Source organism: Triturus cristatus, chromosome 1_1, assembly GCF_964204655.1.
Source record: "Triturus cristatus chromosome 1_1, aTriCri1.1, whole genome shotgun sequence".
Lineage (NCBI taxonomy): Eukaryota > Metazoa > Chordata > Amphibia > Caudata > Salamandridae > Triturus > Triturus cristatus.
Window position 1 is genome coordinate 110,176,030 of NC_140579.1, and position 22,868 is coordinate 110,198,897.

General features: G+C 47.4%; 1 protein-coding gene and 1 long non-coding RNA gene across 4 annotated transcripts in view; one reads left to right on the forward strand and one right to left on the reverse strand.

The window, feature by feature from the left end:
* LOC146869682 (uncharacterized) overlaps window positions 1-18,736 on the forward strand; it is a 64,986-nt gene extending 46,250 nt beyond the window's left edge. For both annotated transcript variants that reach the window (XR_014962945.1, XR_014962942.1), the window contains 2 exons: window positions 14,827-14,929; window positions 17,802-18,736. This is a non-coding gene — a long non-coding RNA (uncharacterized LOC146869682). The remainder of the gene's footprint in view (window positions 1-14,826; window positions 14,930-17,801) is intronic.
* LOC146869683 (major histocompatibility complex class I-related protein 1-like) overlaps window positions 1-22,868 on the reverse strand; it is a 202,556-nt gene that overhangs the window by 12,029 nt on the left and 167,659 nt on the right. The window lies entirely within an intron of this gene.

Here is a 22,868-nt window from a genome sequence, read left to right on the forward strand (position 1 = left end):
CTTTTGCAGGGCTTCTCTAAATTGTGGAGTCGACGCGTTTCAGCCCATATATTTAGGGCCTCATCAGGACTGGGGGCAAAAAGGAAACCTTTTCTTAGTTCCAGCTGTCTCAAGGACAGGAAACGGGACTATCCGTGTAGAGGTAGTCTACTAATCTGTTTTGGGATCTGTGTCATGGCAGTAAATACAGTTATAAACCAACAACAAGGTTGTGTATCATTTATTTCTAGGGCTATCTTCGTTTCTGTCACTTTACTTTCCCATTGTCTCTTCGCCAAGATGCGGGTGGAGTAAGAAACAAGTTACTTACCTGTAACTTTGGTTCTCCAGTATTGGTAAATTTCATAGATTCCCATAGCTTGTATCATTCCCCGTCGTCGGAATGGGAGTCTCAGTATTCAAAATAACATAGCAGTAGGTACAAAAGAGAAAGAAAAAAGGCCTAGGCCTCATTCCCTTTTGTAGTATATCTATCTCTTTTTGTAAAAGAGACCAAAATAAAGCAACAACCAATCAGATTAGCCTCACCCCCACAGAACCTTCCTGAGAGAAGCTCAGAGCCTCAGATTTTCGTAGCCGTTGTGTAACAGTACAACGAAACCTGCCGAGGGCTGAGCTTTCCCAGGAAGGAGGGTGGGCGCATGGAAATCTATGAAAGTTACCAATACTGGCGAACCAAAGTTACAGGTAAGTAACTTGTTTCTTACTCCAGTATTGGAACTTTCATAGATTCCCATAGCTTGTATCAGAGTAGCTAGCAGTAAGAAACACATTTTGCCTCCCTGAGACATCTCATTGTCCATAACTATAGATCACCGTACTTTACTTTTATGCTTAAAAAAAAAAAAAAAAAAAAAAAAAAAAAGTACCATGCAATCAAATAAGAAAAATACATAGCAAAATGTGCAAGAACCATACAAAGGAAGGAGGGAAGAAAGGAAAGCTCACCACTCCATGGAAGAGGTTCCTCGGGACTGCCTGGCCCACAGCCGTGTCTTCCTGTGCCAAGGTCTCCAGGCAGTAATGTCTTGTAAAGGTGTGCACGCTGCTCCAAGTCGCAGCTCTGCAGATGTCTTTAATCTGGACCCCGCAAAGAGAGCCGTAGAGGAAGCCATGGACCTCGTCGAGTGTGCTCTAATTCTGCCCTCTAGAGGCTTGTCCGCTGCAGAATGACAGAACTGTATAGCACTGGAGATCCATCTAGCAATACCCTGCTTGGACAGGGATAATCCTTTGCGGGGAGCACTGAATGCAACGAACAATTGCGAAGATTTTCTAAAAGCTTTAGTACGGTCCAGATAAAATTTCAAGCACCGCTGCACGTCCAGCGAATGAAGTGCCCTTTCTGCCGGTGTAGACGGTTGAGGAAAGAAAGCCTTGAGGATCACAGTCTCATTTAAATGAAAGTCCGAAGGCACCTTTGGTATGAACTTTGGATTAGTCCGTAGAATGACAGTATTCCTTTTGAATTGGAGGAAAGGTTTCTGAATTGTAAGAGCTTGCAATTCCCCAATACGCCTTGCTGACGTGAGAGCAAGAAGGAGTGCCAATTTCCATGAGAGGAACTTCAGATCCACTCGATGAACCGGTTCAAAACCGGTTCAAAACGAGGCTTCATCAGCTGGGTGAGAACCAAGTTCAAATGCCATGTGGGAGGCAGAGGCCTCACGAAGGATAAACTTGAAACAGTCCCTTGAGAAATTGCTTGACAATTCTAGAGGACCAAAGAGACGGCCAAGAGGCAGTGCGTCTGAAGCGAGAAACTGCAGCCAAGTGCACCTTTATTGACGAATGAGCCAAACCTGCCTTAGCCAAGGGCAGGAAATAAGGAAGAACTTGATGAGGCTGAGACAAAGGATCCACACCTTGATGATGGCACCAGATGCAAAAGCGTTTCCATTTGAGACGGTAAGTCTTGTTAGTGGAAGGGGCTCTAGCTTGAGAGAGAACATCCCTTATTTCGTTCGAGAGAGGAAGATCTAGGAACTCTCGCTGCTCAGGAGCCATGCTGAGAGGTGTAAGGAACAAGGATCCGGATGCCAGATCTGGCCCTAGGACATTGTGAGAAGATCCAGAATCGTCCGTAGAGGACGAGGAGGGACCAGAGAAAGAAGGTGAAGCTCCGTGAACCAAAACTGCCTCTGCCATGCCGGTGCTATTAAGATAATTTTGCATGGTTCCGCCTTGATCTTTCTGAGTATCCTCGGTATTAACGGAATGGGGGAAAAGCGTACACAAATGCGCTTGACCAAGCTATCGAAAGCGCATTCCCCAGTGATCCGCGATGGTGAACTTTGCTTGCGTAAGACTGGCATTTCCGGTTTTCCGGGGTGGCGAAAAGATCTATTGAAGGTTTTCCCCACTGGCGAAAATGTCCTCCAAGACCATCTGGTTTAGTTGCCACTCGTGGCTGATGGATGAAAGCCTGCTGAGCCTGTCCGCCTTTTCGTTGAGGACCCCTGGAAGGTGTTCTGCTGTGAGTGATATTCCGTGGAGGATCGCCCATTCCCAAATCCTCTGGGCCTCCTGTGACAACGGAAGAGACCTGGTGCCCCCTTCTTTGTTGATGAATGCATGGCCGTGGTGTTGTCCGTGCGGACGAGAACCGTGGAACCCTGCAACCGCGGCAGAAATGCTTGAAGAGCCAGGCGAATCGCTCTGAGTTCCAGGAGGTTGATATGAAGGAGGCGGTGCTTGGGTAACCAATGCTCGCCGACTTGCAAGTCCTGAGCACCGCACCCCAGCCGTCCAGCGAGGCATCTGTCGTGACAACATGAGGAACCGGATTGCTTACGAAGGATAGACTTCAGGATAAATTCTCCTCCTGTGTCCACCACAAGCGGTGTCCCTCATCGCCGCAGTAATCCCCACCTTGTCGTCGAAAGAGCTGTGAACTTGTTGCCACTGCATGTCTAGTTGCTCTTAAAGAGATCGCATCCGTAATCTGCAATGGGGTATCAAAGGGATGCATGAAGAGATCAGTCCTAGCAGGGATTTGTAACGGCGTAATGAAAGACTCCACCTTCTTCTCAACAGATGTGCAAAGGACTTCAGTTTTTCTTGCCTTTCGAAGGTTGGGGAAGCCTTGTTGAGAGACGTGTCCAAGATAGCACCTAGGAACCGTGCTCTCTTGGACGGACAGAGCGTCGACTTCTCTCTGAGAGTCAGACCCAGATTGCTGAACAAAACCGTACACGCCCGACTGTTTCCTCCGCTATGAGCCTGGACGGAGCCTTCAGCAACCAATCGTCCAGTTAGGGGAAGATTTGATAATGCTGCTTCCTGAGGAAAGCTGCTACCGGTGCCAGCACCTTGGTAAAGATCCTCGAGGCAGAACGAAGTCCAAAGGGTAAAACCCTGAATTGGAAGTGGCTCTTGGCTACTGTGAAGCGTAGAAACCTCCTGTGGGCTGGATGAATAGGGATGTGAAAATACGCAGCCTTGAGATTGAGAGTGGCCATGAAATCTCCCGGGTTGAGGAGACTTAAGATATCCTGGAGAGACACCATCCGAAAGGATTGACAGATGAGATAGTTGTTGAGCTCCCTGAGATCTAAAATGGGTCGCCATTTCTCCGGCGTCTTCTTGACCAGGAAAAACCTGGAGTAGAAACCGTCCCCCCCCCCTCTGAGACAGGGGAACCGGTTCCACTACTCCTTTGAGGAGCATCTGATGTACTTCGAGCCTTAAGAGACGCAGATGTTTTGAAGGCATGGCGACAGGGGGCTTGGAAGGTGGTATATGAAGAAACTCCAGCGTATGACCATCTCGAATGGTGTTGAGGACCCAATGGTCCGATGTTATCCAGGTCCAGTTGCGGAGGTAATGGGACACCCTGCCTCCCACAGGTGTCAACGGGGAGGAGGGTACAGTATGCAGAGCCAGAACACCGCTATTGTCTCTTGGAGATGTCACGTCCCTGGCGAGTCTGTTTCCCTCTAGTGGTTGAGCGAGAGAAAGACTAGGACTGGCCTTGTCGTTGTTGGTACTGTGGGTGATACGACTGGGATGTTGAACCATAAGAAGAGTACCGTTGTTGTTGGTACGAGCCTCTGTAGGATGTGGTACTCTTCCCTCTGGCCCCACGGAAAGGCACTTTACGATACTGAAGAGTGCCTAGAGACCTCGCCGTCTCCGTATCTTTTTTAATGTCCTGGAGGGCATCATCGACATGTTTCCCAAACAATGCCTCCCCATCAAACGGGAGGTCCAAGATCTTGTTCTGAACCTCCGTTCGGAACCAAGTCGCACGGAGCCAGCCCTGCCGACGAAGAACAGCCGCACCTGCCAGTGCACGGAAAGCTGTAGTGGCGATGTCCATGGTGCAGTCAATCACTTCCGCCGACGTAGCCTCCCCCTCCTGAAGAATTTTCTTGGCCTCCGATGGAAGTTGGTCCAAGTAAGGCGAAAGGTCGCACCACATTTGGCGATCGTACCTGCCGAGGATCGCCAACGCATTAGCTGCCCTTACTAAAAGACTGGCCATGGAGGAGAAACGTTTTCCCGCATTATCAAGGCGCCTGCCTTCTTTATCCGGAGGGGTGGTGAGTGGTGCTGAAGGATTACGTGACTTGCGTTGCGCCGCCTGAAATATTACCGAATCCGGCTTCGGCTGACCAATCAAGGACGCTGGACTGTCCTCTGGCGCCTTGTACTTCTTTTCGAGGCACGGCAAAACCGGAATCACCGTAGCCGGGTTCCTCATAGCCTTCAAACCCTCGTCCCAGAGATGGCCAACAATGGGAATTGAACAAACCACTTTCCTGTAGGGCTCCTTAAAATCATACAGGAAGCATTCCGTTGGGGCTGACGGCATAGGAAGCTGGAATCTACTGGAAGCCCTTTCCATCAGCTTGTGGAAACCCCCAATATCTGCCGGGGGAGAATCCACCGGCTCAGGAGTAGGTGAAGCTGGATACGGAATGACATAGTCCTCCCACTCAGCACACTGATTAGACGTGTTGCCAGTATCTTGATCCTCATCAGAGGAATCATCAGGAACAACCGGAATCACTGGAGGCAACCCTGGGCTGGAAACGTGCAGTTGAGAAACCACCTGAGGCGGTTGCCCCGGAGAAAATTCTGTAGGAGCAGATGGAGTATGCACTGCAGAGAAAGTCGAAGATGGAGGAGGAGGAACTTGAGAAAACCTCTTCCGATAATCCTGTAACATGCCGTGGAGATCTGCCAGGAGCGATGAAGGAACCGCAACCATACCCTGGCCTGCGCTGCCCTGATGCCCATAGGATGGTGGATAGGAGTACCCAGGCGTGTAGTCTCCCTCTGAATCAGTGTCCTGACATTTCACCAGTAGTTGTGAAGGACTATGGGCATAACCACAAGAATCCTGATATCCCCATCAGAGTCGTCTTCTTCTAATAATGCGGGAGGCAAGGGGGTCACCCTCCTTGGCGAAGTCATATCCGGTGTTATACGTCTCAAGGAAATGGTAATCCTCTCCGTCGACTAGGTCGTCGTCAGAACCGTCGGCGTCGATAATGAAACTATCGTCGACGAGGTCGTTGACGGAAGCTGCACCGTCGACGACTGGATCGTCGACGAAGATATGGGCGTCGTCGACACCATTGTCGACACTCCCGTCGTCATCGTAGTCATAGCTCTCGTGGACGACACCGTCGTTGCCACCACAGTCGTCGACACCCTCGTAGACGCTGGTATCGTGGCCGACACTCCCATCGACGCTGACGTCAATGCTGGAACAGAAGGCACCGTCGACGGCGGGACTTTCTTAAGTTGAGGTTTCGAAGTCTTCGTGGACGGAGTCTTCAGCTGCGTCGTCGACTATCTAGAGTCCTTTTCTGACTTCTCTGAAGATAGAGAAGAGGGCTTCTTGAACGCCTTAGTGGATACCACCACTGCTGGGGCAGTAGAAAGTCCTTCCCTCTCCTTTGCACCGTGGTGAGGAGATTTACTCGGACTCCGGCTCTCAGACTTACGGGAGGTCCTTTTTGAGGCCTTGGCAGGGTGCTCAGAAGATGGCGAAGGGAACCCCTACCCCTTTTCACTGACCTGCGAGAGGAGGTGCCAGATGATGAGTTCTCACTGTCACTGGATGTAGCACCCTTACGCGACTTAACCTTCTGGAGCCACGTGAGAAGGCGACCCTCACGGTCTCGGAGGGTCTTTGTAGAAAAGGTGCGGCAGATCTTGCATTCCGCAGCCTTATGATCCGGGTACAGGCAATAAATACAATCCTTATGCCTGTCCTCCACGTAGAGCCGCTTTTTGCCACAGGTGGAACAAGGCTTCAAAAGGGCTTTCTTCTCCTTGTCAGACATTCCTGAAGGAAAACAGCAACAAGTTGGAAGAAAAATATTTTGAAAAAAGCAGTCAACAAAGTTGAAGTGAGCAGACCTCAAAGGAGACTCCCTAAGCACAACGTGCGGTAGAAAATCTGAGGCTCTGAGCTTCTCTCAGGAAGGTTCTGTGGGGTGAGGCTAATCTGATTGGTTCTTGCTTTATTTTGGTCTCTTTTACAAAAAGAGGTAGATATACTACAAAAGGGAATGAGGCCTAGGCCTTTTTTAGGTCTCGGCTAGCGATGGCTGCGCTTGCGCAGTCTCGCTCGCGAGAGATAATGACTTGGGAGAAGAGGGGCTTGAACCCGCCCCTCTTCTACCCTGTTCTCCATTGGCTGGCCTAGTAAATGCTGACCAGCCACTGGAGAAGAGGTCCCGTCACTCCAATCATGCCCCGTCCTTTTCGGATCGGGGGGCGTGTTTTTTGCGAAAAGTCTCAGGGAGGAGACAACAGCAAAACACGCCCCCGAATCCGAAAAGGACGCTCCCTTTCTCCGAGGCATTTCTGCTGTGCCTCGGAGAAAGGCGGTGGTGTCCAGCATCAGGTTCGTGCAGCTCGCAGCTTCCTCCTTGTTTTTTTAACATTTCGAGGTACCCACTACCCAATCTGTGCTGACATCTGCTCTCCGCTGCCTCCTTTTGTCTTCCATCCCCTCCGTATGTCTCCTTTCTGTAGAGAAAGGAGGGGCTGAAAGCTGTCTGCAGAGCGGGACATATGTCCTGAACCCACAGCCTCCCCCAGTCCGAGCTGTAGCTGCATGGCCTAAACAGCATCGCCTCCAGAGTTGGAATCATTTCGCCTCTTAAGAAAACACACTTGCTTTACACTCCCGCCCCACTGCTCCTCCCACACACACACAGACACTACTGCCACAGGAGCAGAAAACGAAGCAACCTTTGGATGGAAACTACAGCACTTGCAATCAGACACCACACGCCCCTCCTGCCCTTGATTGTTCATTAATACACGTTTTACCATTGCAGGGTGGAAACGTTTAGTGACCTGCACGCCTGGCAAGGTTCCCGGAATTGGGATTTTAGCAGATGGTAAAATCTCAGTTTTAGACTCAAATGACTGACTGTAGCTCGTGGCGTCTCAGGTTACCCGCGCTTTGAAAGGACGCCGGGTGAGTGATTCCGCGCGTCGGAGTGCGGGCGTCACTTGAGACAACGGCTACGAGCGAGCCATGCGGTCCTCCTTGTTTTTTTAACATTTCGAGGTACCCACTACCCAATCTGTGCTGACATCTGCTCTCCGCTGCCTCCTTTTGTCTTCCATCCCCTCCGTATGTCTCCTTTCTGGAGAGAAAGGAGGGGCTGAAAGCTGTCTGCAGAGCGGGACATATGTCCTGAACCCACAGCCTCCCACAGTCCGAGCTGTAGCTGCATGGCCTAAACAGCATCGCCTCCAGAGTTGGAATCATTTCGCCTCTTAAGAAAACACACTTGCTTTACACTCCCGCCCCCGCCCCACTGCTCCTCCCACACACACACAGACACTACTGCCACAGGAGCAGAAAACGAAGCAACCTTTGGATGGAAACTGCAGCACTTGCAATCAGACACCACACGCCCCTCCTGCCCTTGATTGTTCATTAATACACGTTTTACCATTGCAGGGTGGAAACGTTTAGTGACCTGCACGCCTGACCAGGTTCCCGGAATTGGGATTTTAGCAGATGGTAAAACCTCAGTTTTAGACTCAAATGACTGACTGTAGCTCGTGCGTTGTAACAGTACCCGAGTCCCCGACTTCAGAAGGATTGAAGTCCGAATAAGCTTTGCCAGAGTAAAATAAACCGCACACATGGTATGTATGACTGGATCCGCAGCGCAGCAGTGTTCACCAGGCCTGCTTCCCACAATAACCCGCAACCAGAGTTTCTCTACCCACCCCCAATCTCCGTTCCCCCCCCCCCCCCCCCTCCAGGGGCGTAACGAAACTTGAGGGTGGGTCTCCTGCAGGCGCGCAACACCCATTGGCCTCACCGGGCTTCAGCCCCCCCTCCCCCCCCGTCATGTGTATCAGCCCGGCTGAGAGAGCCTCGCGGGCTGGCGTCCGTCTAATTGCAGCCGGACCCGAGTACTTCACAGGTCTTTAAAAGACCATTTACTCGTTAACGAGGCTTTTGTTGCGTTTTTTGCCCGCCTGGTCCCCTGCAAGGTACATGGTGGGGGAGCTCTCTTTCCAGGGGCCTGCCAGGGCTGGAGGGGGACCCCTGTCTGTGTGGGCTTATGTTACGTCACTGCCCCTTCTCCCCTTGACCCTGCTTCCTCTTTTTCTTCCGCCTCGCTTCTCCTTCTATTTCAACGTCAACTCTATCCTCCCATCTCTCTTCTATTCTACTTCCCGCCTCCTCCTTTTCTCTCCCCTTACTCGAGTCTCTTTCCCCTCGTTTAGTATCCCTCCTGCATGTCCCCATCCTCTGCCCTCACCGTCTCCCATCCAATCCTCTTTCTCCCCCTATTTCCTTCTCCTAACTCCCTCCCACGTTTCCTCCTCCCTACCTCGCCACCCTCTTACCCCCCCCCACCCATCCCCTCTTTCTCTCTTTATATCGGCTCCTCCTCTTTTTCCTGGAGCCCCTCTTCTTGTCCCGTGTTGCCTTGCCCCCCATGCTGCCCCTCTGCTGGCTTGGGGTGGGGCCCCGTCGGCTCTAGTTTCTGGGCTGATCATGGCTGAAAGCGGACACCCCTCTGGGCTTTACTTGTGATGAAGTTTGAGTCAGTTGGGCGCACACTGCGCCTTGTGTGTAAACACCCCAGGAAGCCCGGGGGCTGCGGACAGACACACACCCTTCGCACCCCCCACGAGGCCCTGGCTTTTCGGAGCTGGGCACTGCCCGACCTCCCTGACTGGTCCTGGTAAGTTCCTCAGCGTGATCCCCAGTGCAGCATGGCATGGTGGCATCCGCGCCCATACATGCCAGTGCCGCATTTGTTCTCACCTCTGGTCGGTCTTATCTGTCTGCCCTCGTTGCGCTGACCTCTGCCTGCCCTGTCCTAACCTCTGCCCTGTCCTATGTATGTCCCCACCTTTGAGGGTCCTCGCCTGGGGTGCGTCCTCTTACCGTGTGCCCACCTAAGACTGGCATCACCTGTGTCCTTTCCTCTGCTGTATTTACCCTCGCGGTGCCCACTCCCAGGCTGCCGTCACCTTCGTGCTCTTACTGTGCCCACCTGTTCTGCCCTCTGGAGCTCTCACCTGCCTGTCCTCGCCTCTGTCTGACCTTGCCTCTCCCTATGTCACTCACTTGTTTGCCTTCTCTCTGCCTACCTCTCACTTCCCTCAACCCTGCCCTAACCTCTTCCTCTCCTGCACACCTGTTTGGCTTCATTATGCCCACCTCTTAACTCCTCACATCTGCCCTGGTTCTGCCTGCCCTAGTCACTAACTGTCCTCAGCCTGCCCCCCTCACCTGTCTGCCCTCCTCACCTTTTGCTGTCTCTTTTGTCATTGCATCCAGGCATAATGATACAGCAAGTAACATGATACCTACAACAAGTTAGGACTATTGGCTTTGTCAATCGTTGTTAGTTGCAGAAGATAAATTAGCAGTAACTGTGGCTTGTATATAATATTGAGAAAGCATCCACTTGAAGCCCTAGTGACACCACGACAATGTTACTGCTCCTGAGTTTCAAAAAGAGACAACAATATAATCATGCAGTGGCTGAACTCGACAGATTAAGAAATATATCCCAAATTATATATAACAGTCGGTAGACGCATGCCTCTACAGTGTTCTTTTTGAAACCAGAATTGGTCAAGTTCGTATCCTTTCAAAGTTCCCTTTTCAAACAATCATTATCAATGCCAAGTCTGGCCCTGGCACGGTAGTGCGATTTTTGTTTAGTATTAATAAAAGTTGACACTTCAGGCAGCAGTTTCAGCAGAGAGGACAAAGAAGGAATGGGCATGGGATCCAAATACTAATCATGCATATTAGTCTGGGCCACTGGCCTTTTGCGATGCTGCAGAGTTTTCCTCATATTTATGGATTTGCCAAACTTCCCAAATAATGCTCGCATAATAAATCTCGCTTTTGAGAGTGATTAAGCTATCAACATTGTAAATAACAATGCCGTTTCTTTAAATGTTTTAAGAACATAAACAAAAAAAAAAACAATGTCAAGAGCAATGCCAATAGCTCTAACTTTACCAATGCCGAGACCATTGCATTGTAAATGCTTGTTCTTTCTCTTTTGTACCTGCTGCTATGTTATTTTGGATACCGAGACTCCCATTCCGACGACGGGGAATGATACAAGCTAAGGGAATCTATGAAAGTTCCAATACTGGAGTAATAAGGCATACCTCCTTCATAACAAAATTTAACCTAAATAAAAGGCGTGATTTACAATGCCAATAGCTCATATTTGCGTAAATGTGAGACCTATTGCATTGCAAATGCTTGTTTTGATCACAAAAGTACTTGCAGACAGCGCATTCTTACTGAAGCTCGACCTAAAAATTAAGCGTGATTAGATAGGAGACGAGCTCACAGAGAACATACGAATTTATGGATGCCTTTACCAATGAATGGACTCTATGCATTGAGCTGGTAGATACCAGTTGAACCAGCTGCAAAAAAATTGTAGATATTATGTAAAACCATAAAATGGCTTTTCATTTTATAAGAAAAAAGGTTTAGACATACAAGTTACAGATTTTGTGTGGTTGTAAAAAATTACCATGGTATCCAACAGTTGATAAATACACAAGTTTCCACACCTCTCGCTCTTCCTCCCACCAAAGAAACACCTACTGCTCACTCACAATGAAGGTGTGGAAGGCTTGTTCGACCCTGGTCACCAGGTAGAACTCGAGATGTCTACGGTGGTAGTGCAGCACATGTGGCAGGTGATTTGAGTACAGCCCAAGAGCATGGAATTCCTAGAAGATAGTGCTGCCACGGTCCGTGGTCTTTTTGTGCTTGACACGTGTACCTTCATCAGACTCTGTCATTCCAGCAGGCAAGCTTAACTCGCCGCTAAGGGAGAAGATCGGCGAATGCAAGATGCTCCTTCTCACACTGAAGAAAAGCGACACACATTTTAGCTATAGAATAAGAACTCAATGCTTTAAGCAGCTGGACATGCCGCAATAACATCTATTCGCCCTATTGTCAGACTACTCTGTACAAGCATGTCAGTGAAGCGGGAAAAAAACTATATAAAAAGTGTATATTCAGCAGATACATGATTAAAGGTACAAATTAAGCACACTTGCTTAATATAATGTTCAGATTGAAATACAAGTATTTTGTCAGTTGCTATACTAAGAAAGTAAAAAAAAAAAGGAAAAAATCATCTCCTTTTGCGGCATTATTCTTTGCTAAAATGTAAGGGATGAGCGAAGAGGGGATACAAGGGAAACAGAAAGCGGGAGCAGGCAGCGGAAGTCTGGGGAGGAAAGAAAAGAAGCCAAATAAATAAATGGATAAATACTTTCTGTCAGCCTGCCACAAGCACTGTAAAAAACGAGTTCTCCCACAGAAAGGAGAAGGAAAAAAAATGCAAGGAAACTGTACTTTGCCGGTGCGCCTCAGCCCTAAAGGGAAGTGACGTATCAGCAAAGCGAGCGAGTTAGGAAGCATCAAAGAATACAGACACTGGAGTAAACCAATGGTAAGTGGTAGGCAGGATTTTTATTTATTTATTTTTAATTACAAAAGGTCTTGCAGACAACACATGCGTGCTGAAGCTCGATCTAAAAACAGTTTGTGGAGTCGGGGAGGTGGGGTTTTAGTGGGACTGCAAAACTGGCACACTGATTTTGCCCACTCTGAAGCCAGGGGTCGCAGAGGCAGTGCCGGGAGTTGGAAGGAGCAAGCCGGGGGTCGCAGCGGTGTTCCATAAATGGCGACCATGAGAGGCACATTAGTTTTACTAATAAATGTATGTTTTATCCGCTTGTTTTGAACATAAGACTGCTGCACAAATAAAACAAAATACAACTTTTCAGTTTGTGGTTTTAAATTCGAAATCTGCACAGGCACTCAATTGCATATCTTACAAAGTTTACACGGGCAACGAATAACAGGTCTGGAAACCTAGGATCTCACTCATAATAGAGTGTAGGTGTTGCCCGTGATAGACTGTGTTTTACTCTAAACACACATGTTGTTGGTAAATGCTGTGAAGAGCCACAACTTCAGATGATGTAAAAATGGGGAACACTCATGTAAGACTGTCTGTAATGCAGCAGACAGTAATCTAACCCGCTTAGTCAAAACACAATGTTCTTTAAATAGCTGTCTTCATCTAGGTACCAAAGATCTAGGGCTCCTACACATTGGAAATAACTTGAAGAAACACTTTTATCTGCCCACTCAACAGCAACGTACGCATTACTTGCCTCTTGCAAATAATTATCAATTCTATTCCAGGGCTCACGCCCAGTGCCGGGTGTCTAGTTATGGTTTTACTACACCTGGCCTTTTATTGCATTGCGCATTTTTCAAGTGGGCCGGAGCCAGTGGGTGAGTTTTGAAAGTCAGGGGCAACGTCTCTTTCCCCAGTTCCCGGAATTAACTTCAACCGCTGCAGGGGACATCGAGACAGATACAAAAAGAGAAGATAGGTATGGCGGGCGAGACCGTAGCGATCAGAGAGGGACAGAGAGACTGAGGGAGAGAGAATGGAAAGAAATTAAAGACCAAGAAGAAGATGGGTGCAGGGCTCGTAAGAGAATTTTTGCCAAGTATGCTTTTGGTTTCCTGACCCTGATAAAAATAACAACTACGAACTAATAGGCATACACAAGAACTGAGAATCTGGCATAATGGGACCCAAGGGGACCTTGGCGCGAGCCTAGTGTCCCCCTGGGATGATTTGCGCGATGGTACAAACCACGCAGCGAGATAGGGCAGGTAGGTAGGGGGCGGGGTTAGTGGGGAGGTTATTTATAGGAGGGCGTTGGGCGGGAAAACGTTTACCTGAGGTAATGAGGCGGTCGTTGTGATTGACGTTGCCTTATTCTCAGCGTTAAAGGCGTTTTTTATATTCTGCATGGCTGACAACGCTGCTGTTCAGGAGGCTCTCTGCGTCCTGTGTGAGGCAGGTCGTGAGGATTTGCTGTCCCACGGTTTTTCCGCATTGCTGCCGTCAGTTGGAAGCCGCCCAAAGTGAGTGGCGGTGCGGGGAGTGAGCGACGCTGTGGCGGCTTGTCTGCCTTACAAGGGCCGTTCGCAGGTGATTGCCCCCAGTGTTGAGCACGCTCCATTTCATACGCTGGAACACCGTGGCAGGACCGCTCATCGGAGCGCTAATCCCAGGCTCCTGGCAGCACGCTGCGCGTTTGCGGCAACGGAGAGGCAGTCAGGGGCGGTCTCAACTCATCTTGTGGGCAGAGCTAGACGACGCGTCAGCGCTAGGGGCGGTGCTGCCTCACGAAGCTTGCCTGCATCGCTGCACAGAGGTATCGGTGGGAAGGGGAGGGGCATGCCTGGTGAGGGTAATGCTTGCTTGTTTACTGAGTCTCCTTCTCCTGCAAAAAGGGAGTTTTTGGGTGGAAATAAATGCACGTTTTGAACAGACCTTTTACTATTTCTGGGTCCAGAATTAACATTGCTCCCCCAGTTTCGTAAGTTGGACACTCTGCAGCCTTGGTTGACTATCCTAGTGATAGTGGGGAGGAGGAAGAGGTTTTTCAAGAAGGGTCCTCTCGCTCCATTCACGATGCTGCATCTGGGGATGTTCCTTTGATGGGAGCTAATTTGGGACAGGTTTTGTCAGATACAGTGGTGTCCCCTGTGCCAAGAGGCCCTCCTGGGACAAAATGTGCTTTTGCTCATGCTTCAACAGATAACATGGGTCTGCTTTCGATTTGGGTGACAATGGCTGTGGTTACGCCTGATGTTGAACAGAAGTCCTTCGAGGACACTGTGCATTTGCAAGGGGATCAGTTTATTAACTCATCAGACATTGTCTCCATTTTCCCGGCATCTCGCACCCCCCTCCCCCCCCCCTTGTCACCCGCAGGTTGAGTTCGATTCTTCGTTTGGTCCTCAATGGGTGTGGGTTGAACATGCTGCTCATGACTCATCTGAGGTGGGTGGTTTCACCCATTTTTCTGGTCATGGTAAGTTATCGGCTTCTGGCAAGAGCGGCGGCGAGGAGGCGGCACCGCATACAGTTCATCAGTCAGAACACGGTTTTTCCCGTAAGACCTTTACGAAGCAGGTTGCGGCTTTTGGTAACGTAGCATCTTCACAAAGCGGATCCGGTGCGGATCTTGGTATTTCGGCCGGGCTCTCTGATTGGAGGCCTGTGACCAATTGGGAAGTTTACGATGGTGGGGTGGGCGATGGTGAAATGCCGGTAACAAGCAGTGATGTATTTGAATTTTCAGAGATGCATAGGGGTCGAGGTTTGGGGTATGATGATGGGAATGAAGATGGGATTTTTGAAAGGGAGTTGGTTAGTGATGCATTTCGTTCTGAGCATGTTCCGATTTTGTCACAAAAGGGGTCGGGCAATCAACTCTGCTAGTATATTACAGAAGTCAAGTGCGGATTTTGCCACGGATCAAGAACGGCGTCACGGTTATCGGCGTCGTGGCGATCATCAGGCGTTTCAAAAGCGTGCTGCCCAGCTCACGTCAGGTAAGCCTCATTGGTGGGCTGCTTGGTCACAAGAATTTAGAGCTAGGGTCAGTATGTTTAAGGATAAACCGTGGGGTGAAGTGGATCAGGAGCTCTGGTTGCAGTGGATGTCCTCTGCTCAGCCGCCTGCGACGATTTATACTGCAAGTGGTCTGCCTACTCCTTATCGGCCCTTTCTGCCTCGCCCCGCTCAAGTTGGGGCGGGGGTGCGAGTAGAGGACATTTGCCTATGCCAGGTGCTTGCTGGAACTTTAATCGGGGCTCATGCACCAGGTAATTCTGTGGGTTTAAACATGAGTGCTCTCAATGTGGCAGTAGACATGCCACATGACACCCAATGCTTCACTAAACAACCTTACGGGGGTCCAGGAAGTTTTAAAAGAGACGGAGGTGGATTCCCTCAATTTATGTCAGGGTTCATACCCCAATTAAACTGTTGATACCTTGGTTGGAAGTGTATCCTGTTTTCGAAGCTGCGTCCAAATTGTTTTGGGGTTTCAAGATCGGCTATCAAGGGCCTCGTTATCACCGTTGGTCTGACAATTTAAAATCTGCCAAAGAACTGCCTCATGTGGTACAACAGAAATTGTAGGCTGAATTGCAAGCTGGTCGTATAGCGGGTCCTTTTAGTCAATGCCCCTTAAAAAATGTGATAATTTCTCCTTGGGGAGTCGTCCCTAAAAACTGGTTGGCGAATTCAGACTAATTCATAATTTGTCATGGCCGGAAGGCCACTCTATTAATGATTTTATTTCTTCGGATGATTCCAATGTCTCTTATGCTTCTGTGGATGATGCCTTGAGATTGGTGCGGGAGGTGGAGGATGGTGCCGAACTGGCGAAATGTGATATTCAATCTGCCTTCCGTTTACTTCCTATCCATCCATCGGATTTTGAATTGCTAGGTATGTTTTTTAATGGAACCTTTTATGTTGACAAAGTCCTTCCTATGGGGGTGCTCAGTGTCTTGTGCTTTGTTTGAAACATTTAGAACTTTCTTGCAATGGTGCTTTTCGGTGAGGAGTGGTCACACACACGTTTGTCATTACTTAGATGATATTATGTTCATTGGTAATGCACACCTCGACCAGTGTCGCAAAGGTCTCAAATTTTTCCAGGACATGGCTGAGGAGTTTGGTGTTCCGCTGGCTCCTGAAAAAACGGAAGGTCCCTGCACTAAACTCATATTTTGGGTATAGAGATAGACACTGAAACTATGATGGCTAGTTTGCCAGCTGTAAAGGTAGACGAGATCAGGTCTTTTTTGTTGGAGGTTCTTGGCAAAGATAAGATTGAGCTCAGGCAAGTCCAACGGCTGTTGGGCTACCTTAATTTTGCTTGTCGTGTTGTCAGGGCCGGTAGGACTTTTTGCAGAAGGCTGGGATTTGCGATGTCGGGAGCTTACCTCCCTCACCACAGAATTCGTCTTACAAAAGCCATCAAGGAGGATCTTTTGGTGTGGCTGACCTTTTTGTCAGACTTTAACGACGTTTCTGTATATTTTCTTGGAGACAGTACTATTTGGCAGATACAAATTTTTTCTGGGGCACATGGTTTTGGCCTTTTTTGGGAAGGTCGTTGGTGTGCAGAGAAATGGCCGCGACATTGGATATCCCAAGTGCGTAGTATTGCTTTTCTTGAGTTGTTTCCACTAATTGTAGCTAGGCTGGTTTGGGGGGAGGATTTCCGTGACAGGTGTGTACTGTTCCACATTGATAACATGGCTGTGATTGAGCTCATCAATAATCAGAAGGCCAAAGATCTCCGGGTTTTGAGGCTTTTGCATTTCTTCATGTTACATAGTCTTGAATGCAATATTGTTTTCAGAGCGAGACACATTCCGGGCGTCAATAACTCCATTGCAGACGCCTTGTCTCGTTTTAATTGGCAGAAATTCCGCAACTTGGCACCTGGGGCGGACACCCGCAAAACTACAATCCCCCAAGACATCTGGGTGCCTGAGGATCATCGAGTTGGTTGAGAAATCTATAGCCCCTTCTACCAGACGCAGTTATCAGCAGGCTTGGTCTTTACGGAATCACACAGATCTGAAGGCCTTGTAGTTGATTCCAAGTTTTGTATGTTACAGTTTGTTTTACATTTGATTAATAAGGGTTTATCGCACACAACCATTTCTGGCAAGCTGGCTAGGATTTCCTTTTATGGGCAGCTATGGTGGGGTCAAGATTTAGTTGGGGACGTTTTGTTGCGTCTGATGCTGAAAGGTTTTAGCAGAGAGCGAGTGCATTCATGGCCTTTGCGAGAACCAATCATGTTTGGGCTTTTGCAACAGTTACTAGCGGAATTACCTTTTTGTTACGATTTGTGGGAAGTTTCGTGCTTTCGGCTTTGCATGATTTGGTTGTTTTTTTGAGCTTTTAGAGTTTCCGAATTATTGGGGTTGCGGGGACAAATGGGTATTAGGTCCAGTGAAATTAATTTTTAACAGGGGGTTTCAACCAGGTTGTTCTTGAAGTCTAAAACTGATCAATTGGGCAAGGGTACTTGGATTCATTTGAATGGTAGTGGCATACAGGAATGTTGTCCTATTGTGGAATGGGAGTCATTTGTAAGTTCCCCTGATTTCAAGCTTGGACCCATATTTTTGCATCGCAATGGGGGGGAAAAATTATCCATGCTCATTTATTGGCTATTTTACGTAAATCCTTGTCGAGGATTGGGAAGGACCCCTTAATTTTTGGGACTCACTCATTTAGGATCGGGGCAGCTACGGAAGCGGCTAAATTGGGCTGGGGCTGGGAGGACATTAAGAGGATTAGTAGGTGGAAATCCGCTTGTTGTTCTCGTTATGTCAGAATGTAATAGCAGATACGGTTACGGGGATGTAGTCTAATTTTGTTTTTTCTACCTAGGTCGTGCCAACAATTCTTACATAAAAATGCGTACATGGATCATAGGTCACTCCTTCGTCAAATGGTCCGCTGTATTTGCAGAACGGCAGATCTATGGCAGGTCGCTTGGACTTCCTAGCAAGGGCCACGAAGTCCTATGGAAGGTTAAAGGTGCGATGAGGTGGAGCAACTTGTTTTCTACGCTATCGGAATTGTCATCTGAAAGAGGTTTCCCAGACTTGTTAATAATACACTTAGGTGAGAACGATTTAGTACCATTATCTGGTCTATCGTTATTGGAATAAATGAAGTTGGATTTAGCAGTCATTAAGAATAACTGGGTGAGTACGTCTCTGGTGTGGTCTGAATTTATTTATAGGCACCAGTGGAGAGGGGCTCTCAATCATTCGGTTACTGAAAAAGCTCGCAGAAAGCTACACCGTGCAATTACATTTTTTTGCAATGCAATGGGTATTATGGTTGAAAATCATCTTTTCTGGGAGGATGGGGTACATTTACCCCAGACAGGACAAGCCTATTATATGATGGAATTGAGGGACTTACTGGCGGGTTTTTGGAATGAAAATCTTTGGTGTGATAAACGTTCAAAGTAGAATGTTTGTTTCTAAGCAATTTTCTTCTTGGTGGGGCCAGGAAAACTCTTTGGTTTTCCTGGGTGGCGCTTTGTTGGGGGTTTGGATAGTCTGGAGCGGGCTTATCCTTCCCTCTGGGGTGGGGGGAGGGTGGACGAAAAGCTGGACAGGTAAACCAAAATGGTGAAAAAAGGAAATGATGCCATTGGGCAGTACATGGGGTATTTTATGGAAATATTTGGTTGGGTATTTGGACTTGGTATTGGGGAAAAATGTTTGAAAGCATTTGATAATGTGTATTTTGTCTTAATAAAGTTTGTTTCTGTTTACCTGTCCTAATAAAGTGACCTTTTTTGCTAAGTCAAAATTGGTGTGGTTTGTCTTATTGCGCGATGTAGTGAGTGGGCTGGTGTGATGGAGAAGGGGGTTAGATTCAGGTACTGCTTCAACGTGCTTCGCCTGTAACTAACTTGAAAGGTTAATCTGTCGGAACAGCTGCTATGGCAACATCAGACTTTTACCATACCAGCAGCGCTTTAGAGTGCTTTAATATTTGTGTCCTACCATTAACCATCAAATGATGAGTCAGCAGAAGCAAAGTGCAAAATCCGTGAATGTAATGCCGTCAAGAACGAAAAGACTGTCGGCGGTCTCTGGGCGCATTCCCTTCAGCAGGAACTGCGTCACTTCTTCAGACCTGCACTAGGGAACTGTGCTTCGTCACTAAAGCTGCAGGAGTGAAATGATGTGTTTTTATAGACTTACGGTGTATTCTAAAAGAGTCTAACTGCATTACAGAATCTAAAGTTGGTAAGAAAGCTTTGCGGTCCAATGCTAAAACATTGCTGCACTCGTAATCCAATTTCCTTATGTATATAAATGTAGCTAAACTTGCATTGTGTTTGTCTGCTAAAAGGGCGCTATTTCACATTGATTTCTTATCATTACTGAAGGCTAATTACATATAGAGGTTCCTTTGTATACTACACGTTCTGTGGTACTCAAGGTAGTGTGCTTCCTGTATTGAGAGAAAGCCCACCCTGTCAGCACTTTTGACTCGTAGCTAGCAATGGTGCAACAGGTCGAGTGGCACCATGGCGCAGGGCTGTGAGGGGCCCACTACCCCCTAATTATGGGTTCCTACCTGCAAGTGGCCTACCATTTTCGATATTAGTAGTACGGCCCAAGGTGCCCTTGCTATGCAACGGCATTTCTCAACGAAATATAACCAGTATATTCACGGAGACTAGGAGTGTGTATATTCGTGCAACTTGACTAAGTGTATATGAATAAGGGAGGGAAGCAGCATCGTGACCAACGTGGTTAAATGCTTTCTGTGAGTCCTTCCTTGCGCTCAGCAAAAATAACGATAAATATATTGACCTTGAGTACATATATTTGTGGGGGGGAGCAGGGGAGGGGGGGTAAGGAGAATGTACATGGCCATAGCAAATGTAAACTAGGCTATATGACCAAAGACCTGGGCAGGGCTTGAAGTGCAATAAAAAAGTAGGGGGGTCTCTCAAAGGGGCGTGGCCAATGTAATTAAGGGTGGAGCTTAAAAACACTTCAGCAAAAAGTATGTGCTTAGCATATTGTACCACCTGAATGGTATTTTGCTGCTTCTAATATTGCATCCAGATCTATACTACAACAAATAACATTACACCTACAACAAGCCAGGACTATTGGCATTGCTAGTGGTTGTTAGTTGTGTAAGATAAATAAGTAACAACTATGGCTCAGTAGTATGGAATATTGAAAATGCTTCAGTTCTGAAATGAAGAGACCTTGTGAAAAAAGTAAAACGAGTCTCTTTGAAGGTACCTCAAAGGCAGTGAATGCTCGTACTGCTGCAGAGTTAAAATTTGTTTCACCCTGAAGTTCAGGTCAAAAATGGAGAGCACCAGCAGGACCTGGCCCACTTAAAGCTCTGGGCCTGGGTGAATATTGTGATTATGTCAAGAGCCACCTGCGCATAGCCAATGACAACGTGCAGCATGCCTTAGAGGTCGAATATTATCAACACGCGCGCCAAGCTTTAATATAGCGAGGCGCCCGTGTTGATAATATAAAAGCAGGCGCTGTGCTGCAGCATATAGTTTCATAAAGTTTATACTTCAGCCCGGCGCCTGCTTTCGTGTTATCAGGACAGATGCCGGGTTTTAGTAAAGCGTGGTGCCGCTTTTTTAAAAAGAGCACCCTTTATTAAAGTATGGCGCCATTTTTTTACCAAGCACTGACAGTTTTTAAAAAGAGAGAAAAGTGTTCTCCCTCAAAACAACTGAAGAATTAAAGCGTAATTAAACTGTACTTTACAGGTGCACCACAGCTTTGAGGGAACGTGACGTACCGGTCAAGACAATGAATTAGGAGACAGCAAAAAAAGACAGTGGAGTGAACCAATAGTAAGGAGCGGGCAGAAAAAAAGTGTCTTGCAGACAGCGCATGCGTGCTGAAGCATGACTTAATAAGAAAGAAACTGCAACAGGTATAGGTACCCGGGGAGGTGGGTGGGCGCATATGAATCTACAGCTCTACATGACAAGAACAGATGCATACTGGGTAAGTAAGATTATCCGTTCAAGGGATGTGAGCTGTTGATCACATGCATCTCATAAACTATATAGCAGTGTCCTCCCAAAGTGGTGGCTAACCTGTAGCTGTTTCAGTTGTTTGAAAATGTGTTTTAAGTACTGCCTGGCCTACATTAGCTTTCTGCCTTGCTAACACATCTACACAATAGTGCGTGGTGAATGTGTGTGGAGTAGACCATGTTGCAGCTTTACAAATGTCAACTATAGGAATGTTTCCTAAGAAAGCCATAGTAGCCCCTATTTTGCGAGTGGAATGCACTCTAGGGGGTATTATGAAAGTTCACTTAGCAATCGCATAACACGTTTAAATACATTTAACAATCCATCTAGCAATACCAGATTTGGATATAGGATTGCCTTTGTCAGGTGGAGCAAAAGCAACAAAAACTTGTTTTGTCTTACAAAATGGTTTTGTTCTTTCTATGTAATACAGCAAAGCTCTTCTAACGTCTAAAGTGTGTAGAGCTCGTTTCTGCTATGGAATCTGGTTGAGGAAAGAACACAGGTAACTCAACCGACTGATTGATGTGAAAGGCAGATACTACTTAAGGTAGAAATTTAGGGTTGGTACGAAGGACCACTTTGTCTTTGTGAAGCTGGAAAAAAGGTTCTTCTATGGTTAGTGCCTGTAGCTCACCCACTCTCCTCAGTGAAGTGATTGCAATGAGGAAAGCGATTTTTCAGGAGAGAATCTGTAGTTCACATTTATGCATTGGTTCAAAAGGTGGACCCATTAATTGTGTAAGGACTATGTTAAGATTCCACACTGGGGCATGTGGAAGTCTTGGTGGCATAACTCTTTTTAGTCCTTCCATAAATGCTTTGATAACCGGTACTCTAAACAGAGACAAGTGCTGTCTATTTTGTAGGTAGGCAGCCATTGCAGCGAGATGTAAGCGGATGGATGTGTAAGCTAATTCTGACCGCTGCAAGTGTAATAAATAACAGATGATATTTTGTATAGAAGCATCCAAGGGATTGATATTGTTATTATTGCAATAGATAACACACCGTTTCCATTTAGCTGCATAACAAGCTCTTGTAGTAGGCCTTCTGGCCTCTTTGATAATGTTCATGCAGTCTGGTGGAAGATTCAGATAACCAAACCCTATGACTTCAGGAGCTAGATAGCTAAGTTGAGATACTGCACCACCTGTTAAGTGTGAAGGGAGTTGTTTCCAAAAAGTATCAGTCTTTTGGAAGTTGTCTTTTAAACAGTCTTTTATTGCGAAGATCCAAATATAGTAAATGTCAGCCAACGCGTTTCGTTCATAACAATGAACTTCTTCAGGGCAAAATTATTTAAGGCGTCCGAGTTGTAGTGATCATGAGCTAAACAGCTGCGAGGGCCTCCTTGATAAGGGCTAGTGTGCTGCAGAATCTGTGTGAGCAAGTGTGGAGCAGCCGTCCGCTCTGACTTATGTATGTGTGCTGGTGACACTTTAAGTAAGTGTTGGCTTTGATGAGCCAGTCGTCTAAGTACGGGAAGACATCAACGTGTTGTCATCGCAGGTGAGCAGCGACTATTGTGAGGCATTTGGTAAATACTCTGGGAGCAGTGGTGACTCCAAATGGAAGCACTTTGAACTGGTAATGCTGCCCCACTGTCAAAAATCTGAGGTATTTGCGATCAGCGGGATTTGTTGGAATGTAGAAATATGTGTCCTTTAAGTCTAGAGAAGACTTAAAGTCACCTTGCTGTAGAAGTGGGAGCACCATGTGAAAATCAACTGTATGTAGTGATTTAACTCTGAGGTCTAAAATGGGTCTGAGAGAGCCGTCCTATTTGGGTATTAGGAAGTATAGTGAGTATACGCCCGACCCTTGATATTGTAATGCTACGGGTTCTATGGCTCCCTTTAAAAGGAGAGATTGAACCTTTTGTTTGAGGAGGTGTA